The 8,459-nt window shown below is 43.4% G+C and overlaps 2 long non-coding RNA genes across 2 annotated transcripts; both read left to right on the top strand.

The window, feature by feature from the left end:
- The first annotated feature begins 3,311 nt into the window (after nucleotides 1-3,311).
- Nucleotides 3,312-3,662, top strand: LOC146498167 (uncharacterized). The gene is made up of 2 exons (XR_014870476.1): nucleotides 3,312-3,442; nucleotides 3,517-3,662. It is a non-coding gene; the product is annotated as an uncharacterized LOC146498167 (long non-coding RNA).
- A 1,585-nt stretch (nucleotides 3,663-5,247) lies between these two features.
- On the top strand, nucleotides 5,248-7,852 carry LOC146498166 (uncharacterized). The gene is made up of 3 exons (XR_014870932.1): nucleotides 5,248-5,462; nucleotides 5,578-5,647; nucleotides 5,741-7,852. It is a non-coding gene; the product is annotated as an uncharacterized LOC146498166 (long non-coding RNA).
- The last annotated feature ends 607 nt before the right edge of the window (nucleotides 7,853-8,459 follow it).

Here is an 8,459-nt window from a genome sequence, read left to right as displayed (position 1 = left end):
GGCCCCAACTGACAGCGTGCTCTGTGAATACCTCAGGCAGCAGAAATCCAAGAATGAGGAGGAAGAGGAGGCGCCATTATGGAAGGATAGGCCCCTGCACGGTATGTACCACCAACAGATAGGGGAGGTGGCTGATATCCAGAAATCCTACCAGTGGCTGGACAAAGTCGGACTGAAAGACAGCACAGAGGCACTAATCATGGCAGCACAGGAACAAGCTCTGAGTACAAGATCCATGGAGGCTGGGGTCACACCAGGCAAGACCCCAGGTGCAGGCTGTGTAAAGATGCTCCAGAGACAATCCAGCACATAACAGCAGGTTGCAAGATGCTAGCAGGCAAGGCATACATGGAACGCCATAACCAAGTGGCCGGCATAGTGTACAGGAACATCTGTGCTGAGTATAACCTGGAAGTCCCGAGGTCAAAATGGGAAATGCCCCCAAGGGTGGTGGAGAATGACCGAGCTAAGATCCTGTGGGACTTCCAGATACAGACGGACAAAATGGTGGTGGCTAACCAACCGCACGTAGTGGTGGTAGACAAACAGAAGAAGACGGCCGTAGTGATCGATGTAGTGGTTCGCAATGACAGCAACATCAGGAAGAAGGAACACGAGAAGCTTGAGAAATACAAAGGGCTCAGAGAAGAGCTCGAGAGGATGTGGAGGGTGAAGATAACAGTGGTCCCCGTGGTAATCGGAGCACTAGGTGCAGTGACTCCCAAGCTAGGCGAGTGGCTCCAGCAGATCCCGGGAATAACATTGGAGATCTCTGTCCAGAAGAGCGCAGTCCTGGGAACAGCTAAGATACTGCGCAGGACCCTCAAGCTCCCAGGCCTCTGGTAGAGGACCCAAACTTGAAGGATAAACCGCCCGCAGGGGCGTGCTGGGTGTTTATATATATATGTGTGTGTGTGTAAAAATCAGGAAGTTATGAGCACCCTTGAGGAAATCCTACTGAGGTGCAACTATATGGGAAGAACAGTAAACATGAAATGAACTGAAAAGAGATCAAATTACAACGTCATCTGCTACTGTAGCTTCAGTCTGTGTCCACTGTGTCTAATGATCACAGTAAAAATCCCGGGTTAAAGTACCTGTGTTTCATTTTAGTGCATTTACAAATTTAAATTTCTACTGTGTTGCATATCTGAAGAAAATGATTCACACTCAATTTATCTATAATCTAAGGTTACTGATTATTTTTCATCTTAACATTGTTCAAAAATCTTAAGATGGTAAATCAGCTTTTATCTTGTTAGAGTCCCAATCATGTTGAGGGATTTTTATTTACTGTTCAATAAAGCAAAACTAAAATGTTTCTTTCTTGCTAACCTCTGACTAACACACAACACTGGTTCATCCTATGAGTGAAGTGTCATTCTATGCTTGAATGACTCCCAAGTCAGTGTTGATTGGTTCAAAAAACACAAAGACATTTCTCTGAATATGGTCAGGTACAAGGACTGGACTGAAAACGAGAATGAAAGCAACCAATGTCCAAAGACAATCTTTGAAAAACTTCATGAGGCCTGGAGAACTATTGCAGAAAGTCCACTTTAAAACATTACATGGCATTCTGGCTCCTTAGAAGCAAACTGTAAACAAAGAAAGGGTGACTCTAGACTTTTTCACAGCACTGCACTTACTTTTATCTTTATTGTACATTAATCAAATCAGAGAATTGTATTTTAAAATGGCCAAATCTGTTGGAGATCAATGGAATCACTATTTATATACAGATTATTTGAGTGTACAAACAGCTCCATTCTGGTGAGTCTTGAGACTTCAGGTACCATTAGTCATTGATCAAAGTCATCTTCTTCATCATCCCTTTCTTCTGATTTCGGTTTGTTTTGGCATCAATAACACATTCCCTCATGCTTCGATGAGAAACGTCTTTTTCTCTTTATGTTTTATAGCAGCACGTGTGATAATAATTGATTGGGATATGGTTAGAACGGGACGGACTGTGTGCAATGAATTCTGCAGCAATCACTCAACTGGTCAGTGTACATTAGCGGCGACTTGTTTGCAGCATTCCTGTCAAAACAAGAACCCAAATTACTTTGCTAATGGCTAAGTTTCACACAGCCAAGACAAAAAAGGAATCAATAGCACAGCTCAAAAGCAAGAAGGCAAAAATGGTGTAAGACTGGCAGGCCAGTTAAAGAGAATAATTAACAACCACCAGTTAGTACTGCTGAGAGTTTTTATCAAACATGCAGGCACCTAAGCAAAGAAGTTAAAACACACACAAACACACACACACAATCTTGTACTGTCATAGGAAATTGGCTTGCTGTGTTTTAAGATCTTGCAGAAATTATAGTGAGTGCTTTTATTTGAAAAAGAGATTTGCACAAAGTATATCTCAGTGTGTTGGTGTGTGTGAGTCAGTAGCCTACAGAGACCAACAACTGGGGCTGTACTCTATACAATAGAGCGGTAGCACAGTTCAACTCTCATTGCACTCTCATCCATGAGCTAGCAAGGAATGTTTGGTCCACTAGGCATTGACATACTCCTAGATAGGATTGCAGCAAAAAGCCATTTCACCATTAAAGAAACCACAGATGGGGTGAAGAGGAGGAGGAAGTGAAGAAGGAACAGTGAAAAAACACGGGATGAGGAAAGGGTAACCTGGAGAGATACAGGGTTTATGGATTACCTTTCCTTACATCTAACAAGACCACCTACACAAAGACACACACACATACAAACAATTCCTCCCAGAATACCACTCATCCTAATCATAATTACACACGTTGGGCAGGATAATAACCCGCCCTCAGCCCATCATGTTGTTCCCCCTACCAGATAAGAGGCTGAAGCAGCAGAGAAAATGAAATTGGAGATTATGGAAGCTGACACATGTGTCCTTCAGTGCCTGGACCGGATCCGGCTAACATTTCATCCCAGGAGACGTAAATGTGTGTGTGCGCAAGAGAAACGAGGTGGGGAAAAAGCAGAAAGATCGTTTATATTTATTACTAAGGCAGATGGCTTGTGTGCTCTTTAAAAGGTGTATTTACAATTAATTTAACATCTTGCATGTTTTATAGTCTTATTATAAGACTGTTAAGTGTGTTGTCCTTAAAAACGTTAAGGTTAGGAAGCCTGTGAAAAATCAAGGACACGATGCTTTGTTCTGGGTGAGCTGACCCACTGTTGTAACGATATTCATGGACCATTGTTTTGGTAGTGCGTCACAGACCTGTAATGTGTAACAGCAACACTTCCACTGAAATGGAAATATATTACCTATTACTCCTCCCCCGCTTGTTAATTCCAAGATTTTTCATTGATCCAACAGATGAGCTAAAGTTCATGCTGGTTGTAATAGAGCTAGAATACACATAGCATCACAGTTTGTTGTGCAGACCAATCAGGGTGCCCATGCTGACTCCTGTCCACTGCAGAGAGCGCCAACAATGGGCATGTGAGTATCAGAACTGGACCACAGAGCAATGGAGGATGGTGGCCTCTGATGAAGTTCCTTTTCTTTTGCATCAGATGGATGGCCATCACTTATCTAGGGAATATCTGGCGCCATGCACTATGGGAGGAAGGAAAGCCAGCAGAGGCAGGGTGATGTTTTGGGGATTGTTCTGCTGGGAAACCAAATCAAATGGGAAATCAGCTGCTATCTATGTGGATGCTACTTAATATGTACTACCTACATGAGCAGTGTTGCACTTCATGTGCACCCTTTCATGGAGACAGTATTCCCTGACGCCTCCTTCAGCAGGATAACGCACTCTGCCACAAAGCAAAAATGATTCAGGAATGGTTTGAGGAGCACAATGAGTTTGAGATGTTGGTTCTGCCTCCAAATTCCCTAAATCTCATATAGTTATTGTATCTATGTATTATCATGTATGTGAAATGACATTGATCAAGCAGCAAATAGAGCTGATTGCTATTTATTTAATTGTTTTTTTAAAAAAGACAAATATGTGTATTTAAAATAGCCAGGGCAAAGGTGCTTAAGCTATTGGATCTAGCACCGGTGCATGTGCACAGATGAAAATGGGACTGTACATGTAAAATATTAATATATCAGCAGGAAATTGGTATGCTTAGCTATGTTTGCCCTATTCCATTCTGGGACGGGAATTCAAATTTGTCTGACAGAAATTTGATGTAACGGAGCGAAGGTGATGTTTTTTTCAGTGTTTGTTTAAAGGAGGGGAAACCTTCCTCCAAAACGGACAGAGCAGTGGAGCCGCCAAGGGAAAGCACACGAATTTAAAACTGTATAATTAAAATATTTATTATATTTAAATAGTTAAAAATGTACAAATGAATTAAAACAACCCTGGCCAGGGGACAACACAATAAAAATCAATAAAACACAACATTAAAAGTCCGGTGGTGTCCGCCACGATATAAGAGTCACTAAAAGTTAAAAATCCAGCGGAGCGGTGCAGGAGGGGAACCCGGCGGCGTCCTCGCCTTCCTCTCCACGTTCTGCGCCCCGGTGCGCTAAAGGAGGGAGGCAGCGGCAGTTACTACTCTTTTAGGCAGCTTTATTTGGACTCAAGTCCAAATAAAGACATGTTTTTAGAATATGTTTTCATTAGAATCCACTTGTGGAAAATGATTAGACATAGTTTTAAAAAAGACTCCCATCTATGTATACAGCATACCACAAAGCACACTGTGTTTTAAGACAAAAAGCACACCATGAAATCCAAGGAACTTCCTGTAGGCGTACATATCCACGATTAAAACTGTCTGAAGAACGTGTCAAAGGACAACCATTGCAGGCCCCTCTACTAGAGCAGCTTTACAGAAGCATCAGTCAACAAAGCCAAACATGAGCGCCTGTTTGGAGGGCTTCATTTTTGCATTCAAAGGTGTGAGAGCATCACCTGCCCTGTGGTAAACCATGCACGTGGCATCGATTTTTGCTTCTCAGCAGGAAAACTAGGATACTAATGAAAACTGAGAATAAATGCATCTAAGAATGCAAACATCCAGTACATGTCTGACTTCAAAAAAAGGCAGGTAAAGCCCACAAAACATCTGTAGAATGAACTGTTCAAGGACACAGGGACTTTAGAATAAACAGCTGTAAGAAACTGTAAGAAATACGATATTTGGCTTGAATACTTTGTGAAATGACTGTATATATAGACAGATATACAGTATATAAAACCCTGTGGTATACAAGCATAACATTCTTTAAATGTAGCCAAGTGAACTAATACTAGATATGGAAAGGGTTTAAAAAGAGGGGATTGTGTTTTTGACTGAATGCCTGTCTACCAGAGGTCTGTTGTAGAGTTGTCATGGTGATGACTAGACCTCGCATTTTGGGGGTATACTGTCCCTTTAAGAGACACTGTAAGCCAGAGCACGCATGCACTCAAGTTTGCGTCACACACTGAGCGCTGTGAGCGGAAGCACTGGAGAGTTAGAGACTGCAAAATATTCTGTGGCTAGCTACACAAGAGGTAAATGTGCTAAAAAAGTGTAGCATACTGCAAAATATTGTCACCAGTGTTGTAGTAGACAGTAATTAGCTAAGTTTCTTTAGCAATGACTCCATGTTTGTGACCATTTCTGTAGAGTTCTTAACGCGCGACGGGTGCATGTTTAATGGTCACGTGCTGTGAAAGGGACTGAAGAGCGGGTTGGCGTGAGTAGTTACAGTGTCATAACAGATTTCAAAGTTGTTAAGTTTATACTGTTATTCACTTTGCATAACTCTGTATGTTTCTGTTTGATTCAGAGGGGAGATCACTTGCTGTGTGATTCCTGCGTGTGTACTTGTCCTAGCACAGTAGCTGTGTGGAGAAACCGAAGTGAGTTCATGATGTTCTCCCATAGAAATGTATGTTTAAAAGAGAGTTTACAGTGCACTTTATTGCCAGTTGACCTGTGAAGTTGTGGGATGTAAACAATGTGTTTATTTGTTTTGTTTTCTCTTTTTTGTTGTATTTGTTTCTTGACAGGTCACTACTGTTGTCTATACTGTTTGAATTTAACATGTACATATGATAGTTACTGTTGTCTCAGACCCTGAAAGGCAGTTTTAGGCTGAGCCAGTGGAATAGTTAAATTTTGCCGTTTCACTCAAAACTACAGAATTAAAACTGTGCTCCTCCGAGTACAGTCGGAGAATAAAAAAGCCCACAAAATAGTATTTCCTGTGTCCTGTCTCATTCCCCATGACCCGGCCACATAGTTTGGTGTCAGAAGTGGGATTCTCAGGTTAGTTTTGAGTTTCAGTATAGAGAGACACAGTGAGTGGGGCTTTATAGACAACAGTAGTGGCTGAGAAGATCCCAGTCCTTCCCAGAGGGCGGCAATCGCAGTGTGGACGTCCTGAGGTGGTTCTGTGCAGTGGTACAACAGGAGCCTGCTTCAGCCATTGGACGAGGAGGGCATCTGACACAGATTTTGGACTGTTGAATCTCATCTACAAGTGACTGTGGGAATCTGCTGCACTAAAGACTCAGAGACATTGCAGTATGTCACAAGAGGACGAGGGGGAAGGTCCTTCAGGGGCCAGAGCTATCCCCACTGAAGACAGTCAAGCTGCCTCGTTGTTTGACAGTGCAGGTAACCCGTTGGTGCAGCTACAAACAAAGATTAACGAACTGAGTAGGAAACATGATGCTGTTATGTCTAGTATTGCTAACATGGGTAATGTTCCAACCAGATCTGTTGTGTACATTCCAAGATAAAAGGTGATTGTACCTTTTAGTGGGGAACCAGCAAAAGATGCTTACACTGTTGATGAATTCATAGAAGAGGTGGAAAGAGCAATAAGAACTAGGGGTCTGCGTGGAGAGGATCAAACTGACTTTATCCTCTCACAGCTGAAAGGGTCTGCCCTAGAGGAAGTTAAGTTACGTATGGCAGGCCAGGTGAAGGAACCGAGTGATCTCTTTTCATATTTGAGGGAGGCATTTAGAGAGAAGCGCACCACACCACAGCTCTTGCATGCTTTCTATGCACGCCGCCAACTAGATGGGGAAGACCTGCGAAATTATTCACATGCACTCTCTCAGTTGCTCAATGCTGCAATACAGCAGTCCCCTAATGTAGTACCCAACACACAGCTGGCACTTCGGGATCAATTCATTGAAGGTGTGCATGCCCCAAATCTTCGGCGTGAACTACGTAGGCTCACTAGGGACAAGCCTGAGTGTAGTCTCTTTGATGTTAGAGAGGAGGCAATCATGTGGACTATGGAAGATCGTCCACGCAGCACTAATGTAGCAAGACATAGAAATATAGTGAGTGACAGGCCAGATGAAAGCTGTGAAAAGACAACCTCCACCAGTGATGTACAGACAGACTTTACCATGGCTCTGCAAGAGATGGTTAAAATAATCACACAACAGGGTAAAGCCATAGGGGAGTTAACTAATGCAGTGAGGGAGCTCACAACACAGACTGCCAGTTCTGAAGACAGTAGAGGTGTTAAAGCTAAGCCCAAGCCTAGGTACACTAGGTACACTCAGCCTATTTGTCTCCGATGTGAAGGGGTGGGACATATGGCCAGACACTGTAATGCACCCCGACAACCTACGAGCCAGTCTGCCACCATGCCCAGTTCACCGCTAACGGGAAACGGGAACCCTCCATTGCTATGAGCCGGGCAATGCGAGGCAAGTCAGAAGGCTCAAAGGAAGCTCTAACCAAGGAACATTTTCTAGAACATGCTGTTGGTCAGTGCCCTGAAGTAGATATCCAGATAGGTGGTGTATCCCTTAGATGTCTGCTTGACACAGGAAGTAATGTAAGCACTTTGACAGAAAGCTTTTTCAGAAATCATCTCCAGGGAGAAGATGAAGATATGCACTGTACTGCCAAGTGGCTTAAAAGCCACTGTACATCTAACTCCACATAGCCTAAATAGGGCAGCGGCAACTGGTTGGCTGCTTAAAATCACAGCAGCCAACCAGTTGCCGCTGCCCTATTTAGGCTATGTGGAGTTAGATGTACAGGTCATGGGGCTCACTATACCTGAATGTGGTTTTCTTATAATCAAAGATGATAGAGCAGAAAGAGACAATCCCAAATGGTTGGATTCGTCACCCCATGGCATTATAGGGATGAACATTGCAAAACGATGTAGACAGTTAGTACTCTCAGAGTTTGACACCACTCTAGGGGGAGAGCTGGAGTCCAGCTGGAGGAAGGCCTGCCACTGCGTACAAGCTGCTGAGCTTGTGGAAAAGGTGTTTACTGCCCGTGTTGCAAGCAAACACAAAGTGCGGGTGCCTGCCTCATCCCTGACCACTGTCTATGCAAGGGGCCATGGCAAGCAGTTTGGTAGCGCATTGGTTGAACCAGGGAATGTTCAGCTCCCAGGTGGCTTATTGGTGATCCCAACTCTAGTGTCAACTAACAGCCTGGTATTCCCAGTACAGGTGATGAACATCTCACAAGAGGATGTCTGGCTTCCACCTAAGGCTAGACTAGGCATTATTAGTCCT

Source organism: Neolamprologus multifasciatus, chromosome 18 (genome assembly GCF_963576455.1).
Source record: "Neolamprologus multifasciatus chromosome 18, fNeoMul1.2, whole genome shotgun sequence".
Classification (NCBI taxonomy): Eukaryota; Metazoa; Chordata; class Actinopteri; order Cichliformes; family Cichlidae; genus Neolamprologus; species Neolamprologus multifasciatus.
This window is presented reverse-complemented; position numbering and strand designations above follow the sequence as displayed.